Here is a 13,336-nt window from a genome sequence, read left to right on the forward strand (position 1 = left end):
AGAGAGAGAGAGAGGTGTAGAAGAGAGAGAGAGATGAAGGAAAGAGGTGTTGGACTCAGACAGTAATTGGAGATGAATGAAGGTGATTTAATGTCATTAAGAGCTTTAAGAGTAAACAGGAGGATTTAGGAATCAATCCTGAATGAATCAGAAGCTCTCGCTTCAGAAGCCTCCATTATCCTCTAAAACCAGTCCACCCAAGTGTGTGTGTGTGTGTGTGTGTGTGTGTGTGTGTGTGTGTGTGTGTTTCTTACACTTCATCACACTTCCTCTGGATTATCGACACCTGCCCCTTCAGGTCAATACACATTTCATCTGCATGCTAACATCATACCCCACTGACCTTCTCCATCACCTCCACCATCTACTGCATTTTCAGCACTGACTGGTGAACAGCTCTCAGGAACAGCACCTGGGACAGTTCTGCTTGTTTCTCTTACTGCTCTCTCTCTGGTCCATCACTAATACACCTTCATCCATCCATCATCCAACAGACACTGTCCACCAACACCAGCACATTCTATACCACTGTTCCTCCATCACTTCCTCTCACTCAACCTTTATTTTCTCTTCCAGCTGGTCAATGTGTAGAATGCATTGTGATTGGCTGGAACTTCAGGTGTGAGTAGTGGATTGTGTTTGGTTGGAAGGAGTTCAGGTGTGAATAGTGGATTGTGATTGGCTGGAAGGAGTTCAGATGTGAATAGTGAATTGTGATTGGCTGGAAGGAGTTCAGGTGTGAATAGTGGATTGTGATTGGTTGGAAGGAGTTCAGGTGTGAATAGTGGATTGTGATTGGCTGGAAGGAGTTCAGATGTGAATAGTGGATTGTGATTGGCTGGAAGGAGTTCAGGTGTGAATAGTGGATTGTGATTGGCTGGAAGGAGTTCAGGTGTGAATAGTGGATTGTGATTGGTTGGAAGGAGTTCAGGTGTGAATAGTGGATTGTGATTGGCTGGAAGGTGTTCAGGTGTAAATAGTGGATTGTGATTGGCTGGAAGAAGTTCAGGTGTGAATAGTGGATTGTGATTGGCTGGAAGGAGTTCAGGTGTGAATAGTGGATTGTGATTGGCTGGAAGGTGTTCAGGTGTAAATAGTGGATTGTGATTGGCTGGAAGAAGTTCAGGTGTAAATAGTGGATTGTGATTGGCTGGAAGGAGTTCAGGTGTGAATAGTGGATTGTGATTGGCTGGAAGGAGTTCAGGTGTAAATAGTGGATTGTGATTGGCTGGAAGGAGTTCAGGTGTAAATAGTGGATTGTGATTGGTTGGAAGGAGTTCAGGTGTAAATACTGGATTGTGATTGGCTGGAAGGAGTTCAGGTGTAAATACTGGATTGTGATTGGCTGGAAGAAGTTCAGGTGTAAATAGTGGATTGTGATTGGCTGGAAGGAGTTCAGGTGTAAATAGTGGATTGTGATTGGTTGGAAGGAGTTCAGGTGTAAATACTGGATTGTGATTGGCTGGAAGGAGTTCAGGTGTGAATAGTGGATTGTGATTGGTTGGAAGGAGTTCAGGTGTAAATACTGGATTGTGATTGGCTGGAAGAAGTTCAGGTGTAAATAGTGGATTGTGATTGGCTGGAAGAAGTTCAGGTGTGAATAGTGGATTGTGATTGGCTGGAAGAAGTTCAGGTGTAAATAGTGGATTGTGATTGGCTGGAAGGAGTTCAGGTGTAAATAGTGGATTGTGATTGGCTGGAAGGAGTTCAGGTGTGAATAGTGGATTGTGATTGGCTGGAAGGAGTTCAGGTGTGAATAGTAGATTGTGATTGGCTGGAAGGAGTTCAGGTGTGAATAGTGGATTGTGATTGGCTGGAAGGAGTTCATGTGTGAATAGTGGATTGTGTTTGGTTGGAAGGAGTTCAGGTGTAAATACTGGATTGTGATTGGCTGGAAGGAGTTCAGGTGTGAATAGTGGATTGTGATTGGCTGGACGTTCAGAGCGTTGGTAGTTTGTGTTTGTCAGTTGAACCTAAATGAATGCTCTACTTATAAACATCTGTAACCATAGTAACATCCAGTTCCAGTTCTATTCACAGTGAAACAGTTGGAATTTCTATGGTGAATACTGGGATTTTAATAAACCACTCGGAGCTCGAAAATGTTCAGATTGAAAAAAAATGAAAAACAGCACCAGGAGTGAAACTTCAACAGCTTCATTATTTATCAATAAATATTTATTAAAACTCATGAATAAATGTAATCTTCTGGCACTACTTTTTCAGTGTGTGTGATTTGGAGCAGCAGAATTGCAGATGTAATACGGCTTATATAAACGAGATGTATAGAAACAACGTGTATATAAACGAGGCGTAAATAAACGAGATGTATATAAATATAATGAAACTAAAGAGTTATTTTGATCAATTCAGTTGGTTTTTCACTGCAAACATCAATAACATCTTGATCTCCTCAATGCTGGAAGTGATTATGGTGTAAGGTGATAATCCACAGCGAGGTGTGAGACCTTACACCATTCTAATGCTCTCCGCTTCACCTCAGGACCTTCACCACCTCCACATCTACACTAAGATCCTGGAACACCTCACACATAGCTGGGTGTGATCTCATTATGATGTTTGGTGCCTGGATTGTGTTTAAACAGTGACACTGATGAACACTGATGAGCACAGCGCAGAGATTTTCTAAAAAAAAAACATCATATGTTTCTTTCATTAAAACACAAGAGAAGCTTCAAAAGGATGAACATTAATCACAAAGAAAGAAAGAAAGAAAGAAAGAAAGAAGCTCTGTAGATAAGCACAGGTCTGATCTTTAGTATATTAGCCTTTAGACTGAAATACAGGAGTTTATATATTTATAGCTTGTAGTTGTGCCTCTTGTAGGCGTGTCCCAAACTGCTACAGTTCAACTCAAAGTGTTAGAGCACAGTGTTTCTCTCCAACTAGAAACAGCAACATTGCTGATAAAATACTAAACTGCACTTCCTGTTTGGATGTTTCAGTCTATTGCACACACTGTAGAAGACAGACATACACACCCACAACCGCACCCCCCCCCCCCCCAACCCACACACACACACACACACACACACACACACACACACACACACACACACACACACACACACACACAACAGAAATGAGTAAAATGTATTAATATTATTTCACTTCACTCTGAACATCAGCGACTGAGATGGAAAAGTCTTTGATCTACAGGAGGGTCGCATCTCCTTCTGATTCCACGTCTGTCTCTCCGTCTCCTGACCTTATTTTAAAAATAAAACTAGTTCATCTCAACACATAATGGATTTTGGAGTGGACACGACTCGAACTCTGAGCTGACCGAGGCAGATGAGTTCCAGCTCAGAGAACACACTCCATCAACGTCTCCGCAATCTAACAGTTCTTTAAAATAAAAATAATAATAATAATAATAACAATAATAATAATAAATTATTATTATTGTTATTATTATTATTATTATTATTATTACTACTACAGGGTTTCCTCTGCTGGTAAACAGGTAATAAATAAATCCCAGTAATTTATTCTCTTCATTTCTCTGTTGCGTTGTCTCCAGTAGCGCATGTTTTATGATGGAGTTTCTATCCAATCAGATTTCAGTCGTCACATCACATGTTGCCGGGGTCAAAGGAATCTTCCTCAAGTCCCTCACAGTCAGAACTGCAGCAACTGTAGCTTCAAATACATGAGGATGAAGATGATGATGATGCTGTAACCAATCAAACTGCACAAACTGCAATATACTCACATGGATTTCACAGCTGTTTTTTATTCCACAGCAACTGACAGAAGTGAAACTGATTCGGTCACAGAAACACACACACACACAAGTACATTTACAACACACACTTTTCAAGAAAATCTGGACATCCGGAGGAAAAGTCCACTAAACAGTAAAAAAATTTGTTAAGCTTGTTTGTGATGAGGTGAATATCGATGCTTCTGCTGGAGATGATGTATGTGGAGGTGCAGTTGTGGCTCCAGTGAAAGGAGACGTGTTGAATTGTGATCATTGTGTGTTGCTTTAGTGATGATGTTCATTGTGACTGTATGAGATCCTGTGAGTGATGCAGTTCTGATCTACTGCACTTCTCTATAATACTGATGGTTTCTGTAGATGTGACGTCAGAATGATGGGATTAAGAGGTGGACTGATTCTGGTAGAACGTCACTGAAGACATCAGGTTGGAATACATGACCTGATACTGGATGAATGTGAACGCTGACTGCACCCCAGTCCTCCTCATCTCACCTACATCAGTACCTGACTTTACCTACACCCTCACAGCTGAATGAATCTGAAAAAAACCTAGCGGAACATCTTCCCAGAAGAGTGGAGTTTATCAGAATCTATTTCTGTTATCCTGTATTGATAATAATGAGATGATATTGATGACTTTTAAACCGTGGATGATGTTTTAGTGAATAACTGACACATATGTTATATAAAATAAAACACACACACTGACACACTGCTGTGAGGATTAGAATATGGTGTAGAAATGAAAGGACCAGCAGTGATGGGTTCAGGCTGAGAGTTCTGATGATCCTCCCTCGTGCTTCATGTACACTGAGGTCACCGTGAATTACTTTTACTTCATTCATTACATTACGATATTAAAGTTGGATCCGGAGAACACACTGGTTGTAGAAAGAAATATCAGGAAGGAGGAAATAAATCAGTCCTCCTGCAGCGCAGAGGAGCCGAGGAACATGGCTGACTCATCTGGTGTTCATGTGGCAGGATTTAATAATAAAATGTGATCTCCTGCTGTTCTTCTGTGCAGCTTCAGCCTCATTACTGCTTCATTACACTTCATTCAGCTTCCTTCCTGGTACAGCTAAGATCAGCCTTCATCACCACATCTAGGAGAAGGAACACTGCGGTGTGTGTGTGTGTGTGTGAGTTCAATACCTCAATCAATCTCTACATGTGTGATAGGATGTGTTTCAAATCAAGAATTTACAGTACAGCAAAATGTAACAGGTCTATGTTTCACAGGGGCGGAGTCTGTATAACAGAGGAGGGTCTCAGTTACACGGGGCGGAGTCTGTATAACACAGAGGAGGGCCTTAGTTACACAGAGGCGGAGTCTGTATAACACAGAGGAGGGCCTTAGTTACACAGAGGCGGAGTCTGCATAACAGAGAGGTGGGTCTTTGTAAGTTTGGAGTTTGTCTTTGTTAAAGAGGAGAGTACATTAAAAACATCAAAAACACATGGAAATACAGATTTCTATAGACAGCGTTGTAGAGAGAGAGAGAGAGAGAGAGAGAGAGAGAGAGAGAGAGAGAGAGAGAGAGAGAGAGAGAGTAAGCTATTTAGAGATGGATGGCAGTTTGGTAGAAACAGAAAGACAGCGATGTAGAGAGAAAATGACTGCAAGGACATACAGACTGCTAGGTAGAGACAGACAGACAGGTAGAGATAGAGACAGACAGACAGACAGACAGACAGACGTGTAGAGACAGAGACAGACATGAAGAGATAGAGACAGACAGACAGTTAGAAATAGAGACAGAGACAGACAGACAGACATGTAGAGATAGAGACAGACAGACAGACGTGTAGAGACAGAGACAGACAGACAGACGTGTAAAGACAGAGACAGACAGACAGACAGACGTGTAGACAGAGACAGACAGACAGACATGTAGAGATAGAGACAGACAGACAGACATGTAAAGATTTAGCTATAGAGAAAGACAGACATGTAGAGATAGAGACAGACAGACATGTAGAGACAGAGACAGACAGACAGACATTTAGAGATAGAGACAGACAGACAGAGACAGACAGACATGTAGAGATAGAGACAGACAAACATGTAGAGATAGAGACAGACAGTTTGATAGACACACAGTGTAGCACAAATTCAGAGGACAGAAGGAAAAAGAATAATGTTGACCGTGTGTGTGTGTGTGTGTGTGTGTGTGTGTGTGTGTGTGTGTGTTGGGATTACTGCAGGCCAGCGGTTCAGTGAAGCAGAAAATAGGAAACGTACTTCTGAGGACTTCAGCAGTTTATTCAGCGCAGAGACGCAGAGACGCAGACAGCAGCATGGACTCTGTGTCCCGGGAACAGCACGGTTAATTATAACTAATTGGAACTCATCCCCTCAGTGCACACGCCATGAGAGCGGGACTAATCCCCACAACCTGCTGCACACACACACACACACACACACACACACACACACACACACACACACACACACAGTCCGTCTCTCTGCAGGAGAGGACCATCAGCTTACATGATTAAAGTGGATATTAATATTAATCATCACACCATTACACTGCACTAACCATGACTAATCTTTAATCACACACACACACACACACACACACACACTATAATTTAATTGCAAATATTCTGTATTTTTGTCTATTTATAGTCACATAGAATTTTTGAGAGATGAGTTCCTGCTGTCGCTTATATTATAGCAGCTATAAAACCTCATCTCCTCTCTTCTCTCTCTCTCTCTCTCTCTCTCTCTCTCTCTCTCTCTCTCTCTCTCTCTCTCTCTCTCTCTCACACACACACACACACACACACACACACACACACACACACACACACACACACACACACACACACACACACACACACACACGTTTCTTTTTTTAGTATAGAAATAAAGGAAATGTTGACAGCTTCACCTCTGACCGCTATAAAAGCCCTGAAACTGGAGACTCCTTCCATACACGTTACTAAACCATCTCCTCTCACAAAAAAGCATCACATGATTCTTTTAAACACATTTTAACACGTACAGCATAAAATACATTTGTGGGCGGAGTTTGTCTGAACCAGACACGTGAATTCAGTCAGTGTTTATTAGTGAACAAAAAGCTCCTCTCAGATTTCTGATATTCACTAATCAAATAAGAAAACTCCACGAAATGTCTGGTCCAGGAAGCTCAGGATCAGCGTTCACTTTGCACATGAGCAGAACATCTGAGGTAGAAGTTATAGATGAGGTCTTGATGTTTCAGCACTATTCTGCCCCCTAGTGGACACAACATTCAATCTTACAGAAGATACACACACAGAAGCTCCGCCTCCACTTTTATCAGCTCTCTAGAAAGTGATTGATTTCTGGTTTTTAAATGTTGTGACAGACAGAAAAGGGATGAGACCTTGTTTCCAAATCTTCTGAGACACACAGACACTGAACTCTGCAAATGTGTTGATGTGTTGTGCTTCTCTTCTCATGTTTCTGTCCTCCTGACTTCCACTGACCCTCAGCCTGGAGGAGGAGAAAAAGCAAACCGAAGAACCACCCCAAACCCCAAACCACCAAAAAACACTGAACCACATCATTTCAAACAAACCTCCAGACCTTCACTAACTTCAGATTTGGGTTGGTTTCACCTCCAGCTGAACTCGTCTTCTGGGAGACGCTCCGAGTGGAAAATAAAGCCTTTAACTGTCGTTCTAAACAATTACGGCGTGAGAGAATGGCAGTGTGGACATAAATCACACACACATTATCATTCCTGATCACCACACACACACACACACACACCACCATGACATCAACACAACCTCCATAATGGACTGCAATTCTCCACTTCTTCACTGTGTCCCCCTCATCTCATTATTATTGGATTATTCTATATTATTACAGAAATGTACAGAGATCTGTATTATGAGGAACATGGTGGAGGTCATGCATCGTCATAAAGGTCATGAGGGGTTTTTCTCAATACCCTTGGCTGCAGTAAGCATCATACAGTGGTTCAAATGTGTGCAGAAGTTATAGAGGAACTAAATATATCTACACAAAAGGTTTGTGGACACCTGACCATAAAATCTCATTCCATATCTAGTCCCAATTTGCAGTTATAAATGTCCTCCACTCTTCTGGGAAGATGTTCCACAAGATTTTTGGAGTGTGCTTGCGCTTGAGGATGCAAAAAGTGATGTGTGGAAACCTCTAGCGTCCGCTACAGCTGGTCTGAGTTTAATTTAGATCTCAATCACTGGAGTTCTTCCATGTAGCAGGAGCATCATCAGTGATATAAGAAAGAAAAACATAAGCAGAACAAGCAGCTGGGTGGAGGAGCACAACTTCAAACAGAGAAACCCTGGAAATGTCTTGAATTGAGTCTTTCTGGAGGTTGAGATCAGATGAAAATGGCCATGCTGAAATCACCATCTGCAGCAAGTTCTAAACCATTCATTTTCATGAGTTCAGTGTCCTTCATGATATCAGACATGGACAACAGACTACTGAACACCAGATATATGAGGGAATAAAAATTATTTTGGCAGCTCCAGTGATCCAGACCTGATCTTCATTATGGCTCGTTAGGAACATGCTCCTATTTGCTCTGAACTGCATTTAAAACAAACCACAAATTAAAAAAGAAACCATGATGGAACATCTGTGATGTTCTTCATCCTGTCTGGATCACATCTCCTAATAAAATCTCCTCAGCTCTAAATGTAGAGTCGAAGAGGAACACAAGCAGGGGATCTTCTTGAATTTTTCATGTCTGCAGCAGTCAGAGAGAAACCTGCTCAGTCATCTTCAGAGTGGAGCAGCTGGAGCTCTGGTGGAAAACACATTCACAGCTGTTGCTTCTGCAAAGATTTGAGACCGTAATATTTGTGGAATCAGGCCAGAATACAGGAGGTTTCCTGCAGTGACGTCTCACTGCTTCTCACTGCACTCGTGCTGAAGCGCATCGTTTTATATCGAATGAGCTAAGCTACATGGCAACATGAATTCATATGAATTCATTCAGTTATGGAATGTTTATGGAGTCTCCAGTGTCTGTGAACTTCTGAAAAGATAAATGTAAGTTTCAGGAAAACTGAGAGAAAGTTCATCAAGAAGTTCATCCGAATGTTTTAAAATTAGTAGGAGGGAAAGCAGATGATATTTAAATCAGCTTCTGATTGCATGAATGTGTGTGTGTGTGTGTGTGTGTGTGTGTGTGTGCAGACACTCCTGCAGCCTTCTTTTACAACATCTTCCTCTACTACATTCTCCTGACACTCAGATACAAAACCACAGCTTTTAAATGAAGCTGATGACTAGCATGGCTAGCGCTAGGTCATCTATTAGCAGAGCTTTCCATCCTCTTTGTCCTGTGATGTGATGAACCTTAAACAGTACAGTACACTGAAGCTACATTTAAACTGATTCATAACAAAAAAAATAAAAAAAATAAATAAATAACAGGTAAAATTTTATAGTGTATTCTGATTGGTCAGAACAGTCATAACCTCACTGGCAGCCATCTTGGAATCCATTACCCATTAACCATAATGACCTGGAGGTGTAAAATTCCTGATTCTCCCAAATTTGTTTATGACACTGATCACTAATAACCCACTTTACTCATGTTTATTACCGCAGCTCAGAATTTGCCCAGTAGGGGGCGATGTTCTTTGTGCGGGAAGTCATTAATGATGAGTCTGTAACTCTAAGCAGTCACCATGGACTACAAACATGGTCACGATGGACCAAAACACTCACTTTCCACTACTCTCAATCACTTATCTCTCTCTCTCACACACACACACACACACACACACACACACACACACACACACACACACACACACACACACACACACACACACACACACTATCTTTTTGAAGTAAACCATATCTGTTTGCTTCAGGACAGCTACAAACTCATCTACAGTTCATCCTGTTATAATGAGCTCCACTCTTCTAGGAAGATGTTCCACTAGATTGTAAGGAGATGATGTGGAGATTCATTCAGCTACAAGGGTGTTAGTAAAGTCAGGTACTGATGTAGGTGAGAAGGTGAGGAGGCTCCTGGGGTGCAGTCAGTGTTCACCTTCATCCCAAAGGTGTTCAATATGGTTGGAGCTCTATAGCAGAAGATCTTTATGGAACTGTGCCATAGTGGAATAAGGTTTAGGTCTCCTAGTTCAAGTGAACAGAGAATTTAAATGCTACTGTGTCCAAAGACGTCCAATACAATTATGTCTCCAACAGTTTGGCTAAAAAAAAAAAACTCCACAGAAGATTCAGCACTGATATGGTGGAAAGTTCCTGGTATTCAGAATCTGCAGATCCTCTGGATATCTGTGTGAAACTTCCTTCAAACTGAAATCATGATGGTAAAAGCACTTAAGCTCAAGATCAGAACTGACACGCCTCCATTTTTAACAAACTCCACCCTCATTTGTGCAGCTCTCAGGCAAGTTCTGAGCACCAGAATCAGTGCGCTGAGTTTCAGAGAGGTGAGCTCGGGTCAGAACTCGACCCTGTCCAATCAGACTGAGAGACTGAGAGATGAGAGTCACTGATGTAATGGTATAGATCACTATTAGAATATATTCTTATATTATTGCTTAACACCAGCACATGATGGATTCATCCTCACACACTGATGACGTGTTGGAGTGTGTAGCAGGTGTGTCCTATTCATCTACTCTACTTCTCTCTCGCATCGCTTTCTCCTCTTTTCATCAGGCAGAAGAGCGATCCTGTTCCCTTCTTCTCGACTCGTGTTGCCATTGTGATGTAAATGTCCTGAAAATGTCCTTGGAGAGATGAAGTCTGGGATCAAAGCCTCGCTGGAGAAGAAAAGGGTCTCGACCCGGTTTTAATTAAACTGCAGTGTGATTTTCAGTCTGACGCAGACGGAAACTCGCCTGAATACAAACTGATTTTCCTTTTACAGGAGTTAGATTTCAGAGACGTGTTCCTCACACAGCTGATGATGAAACTCCTGAGAAGAAACTTCCTGCTTCTTCACAAACCCAGAGAACTTTGTATTTACTGAACCAGGTCCAAGCCATTGTGGATAAATTGGTATATTTTGTATAGTTGAAGTTATTAGCTGAAGCAACACCTGTAACAAACGTGTCTGCTGTGATGTAATGAGAGAGCAGATTTCTGCAATTGCAGCAAAAAAAAGTCAAAACTTTACTTAAGGTCAAGCTCAAGGTCAAAAATATCCAAAGTGTCAGGTGATCAGCAAACAAGAAGAACCAAAGAATCAAACCCAGTAGACTTGATCTGGATGAAGAGTGTGAGTGAACAGAGTGTTTACTTCACGTAGAGTCAAAGCTTTAGCTCACCGGTGTGTGTGTGTGTGTGTGTGTGTGTGTGTGTGTGTGTGTGTGGATAGAGACGTCTCATTAGAAGCTGGAGTGTGTGACGTCTGGGGGTTTGCTGTGCAGGTTGCTGAGAGCAGGAGTTTGGAGTCATCTGCCATCGAGCTGAAGAACTGAAAAGTTGACTTGGTTCTTTGAATCTCAGAATGAACTCATGTTCACTCAATTCTAAATGTTAATGCACTGTTTCTCCATAGAACCAACAACAAAAGCTTGACAGGCCACACCCACAGACAAGCCACGCCCACCGCTACATTGTGAACAGGTGGTAGGTGCTGAGACCAAGTACAAGACTTGCGAGTCGTTTTATTAAGGCAATTTGAGAGCTCAGTCTGACTGAATCTGACTGCCAACACACACACACACACACACACACACACACACACACACACACACAAGTTTTACAGAGAAATTTGGCAGGGCATGACTGGGTCTGGTTGAGCAAACTTCACAGCAAACTTGGTTGGGCAAATCTGCCACAGAGATGTGTGACGTGACGTACGTCTGACATACGGCGACGCTCAAGGTGTTTTGATCAGCACGTGTGCTTCAAGAGCAGAACATCATCACTGGAAGATGACGAGAGATCAGGAAGACCTTTAAAGAGCCCAACCCCCAAAATGTTGAAATCGTTCGGCAACTTGTGCATGATGATCCACATGATCTCACGTTTTCCTTCATCTTTTTTCCATGTGCTTATTTACTATTTACCCATAATGTGGTTCCCAAATGGCCCCAAAGTGGGCACCTGAGGGGGTTATTAATAAGGCAATAACTAACAGTTCTGACTTGCTGTAACGTGTCATATATTTGGTTATTCAGATATTTACGAAAATATATGTATTTAAAATATATTTACCAGATAACCAAGAGACATTTTATTTACATTAAAGGCATTTGGCAGATGCCCTTATCCAAAGCAATTTCAGCTGAGCAGTTGAGGATCAGGGCCTTGCTCAAGGGCCCTGCAGTGGTGCTGGGATTTGAACTTATGAACTTCAACTATAATGTCTTAAACAATGAACTAACATCTCTCATATAAACTACTCCAGGTCAATTCCAAATGTTACCTATTTACAGTAGTTTAAGAGTTTATTGTAATAAATCACTGTAGGAGTCACTAAAGCTAGTAGCTAATCCTCGCTGAAAGCAGTTAATGTAATGCTAGTAAATATACAGTAGCTTTGTAAACGAATGTCACCAACACACAGCCAAGACAAGATAAGACTTTCCTTAACGCTGATTATGAAACGTATATAATATTAATTACAATCACTACGGCTTTTCCTTATGCAATTAAGAAGTCAACAAAGACGCTACTGTTTTCTTTACTTTACTCACAGAAGTTTCTGTTTCAACAATACACATAATACAAAGTTCAAGACTTACCCAGAGAGCAAAGCTTCACTCCTTCACATTCCATCCTCACTGGTGAAGTTCCATCATTCATGTTGACTATTCTTTCCTCACAGCAGAACTCTTAACTATAATATACAACAACTGCTTCAGTTCCACAGGTTTGGGATGTTTGGGGTAACAGGAAACACTCATAATGTCCACAAAAACAAAGTTGCTGTGGGTCTACCAAGAAAAAGTGAAAATGCAGAATGTAAATAAGTTAAAAATTGGAGGCCTGGAGGGGAATATTCAGTGAAAGCCACAACAAAGGGTGCTCTCTGGTGGCCTGGAGGGGAATATCTGAGGTGGCCATGACAAAGCCACCCACTTAAGTTGAGGCTTCTGAAGTGCTCAAGAAAGGTCGCCACCCCTGGATCATTCGGCATCAACAGCGGGACCACAGTTATTATCTTCATTTACTCTTTTTCCTCACAGTGTGACTCATTTCCTTACACTGCCAGAGACAAAATTTTGTTAATTTGTTGTGTGTGATGTGACTAATACGCCTAAAACTACAAAAAAGAGGAGAAATAAAGGGGAAAACTGCATTGTACATTCACCTTATATTTTAAAGCTGGAAATCCCTCCACACTATAGTTCAACTAAAATCATTCCTATATTGAGCCAATAGAAGCGATTATTGAGAAATTATTGTTTTTCTTTTAATTAGAGTGTGGAGCTCTCTAGCTGCTTTACTGTTTTTGATAGTTTGTACTGTCATTTGTTCTCAGAACACACCACACAATCTTTTACCGTTTTTTTGGCTATTCCCACATTTTGCTGGACACTGAATTGGTGGAGCAACGCTTTAAGATGTGTAAGCGTGGTAGAAAGCGGAGA

At 41.5% G+C, this 13,336-nt stretch overlaps 1 long non-coding RNA gene across 1 annotated transcript in view; it reads left to right on the forward strand.

Annotated features, from left to right (window-relative positions):
- The window catches only part of LOC310737999, a 174,074-nt gene that overhangs the window by 73,897 nt on the left and 86,841 nt on the right, over window positions 1–13,336 (forward strand). The gene's annotated exons all lie outside the window — the stretch shown is intronic.

The sequence above is a fragment of the Silurus aristotelis genome (genome assembly GCF_946808225.1).
Source record: "Silurus aristotelis genome assembly, chromosome: 15".
Taxonomy (NCBI): domain Eukaryota; kingdom Metazoa; phylum Chordata; class Actinopteri; order Siluriformes; family Siluridae; genus Silurus; species Silurus aristotelis.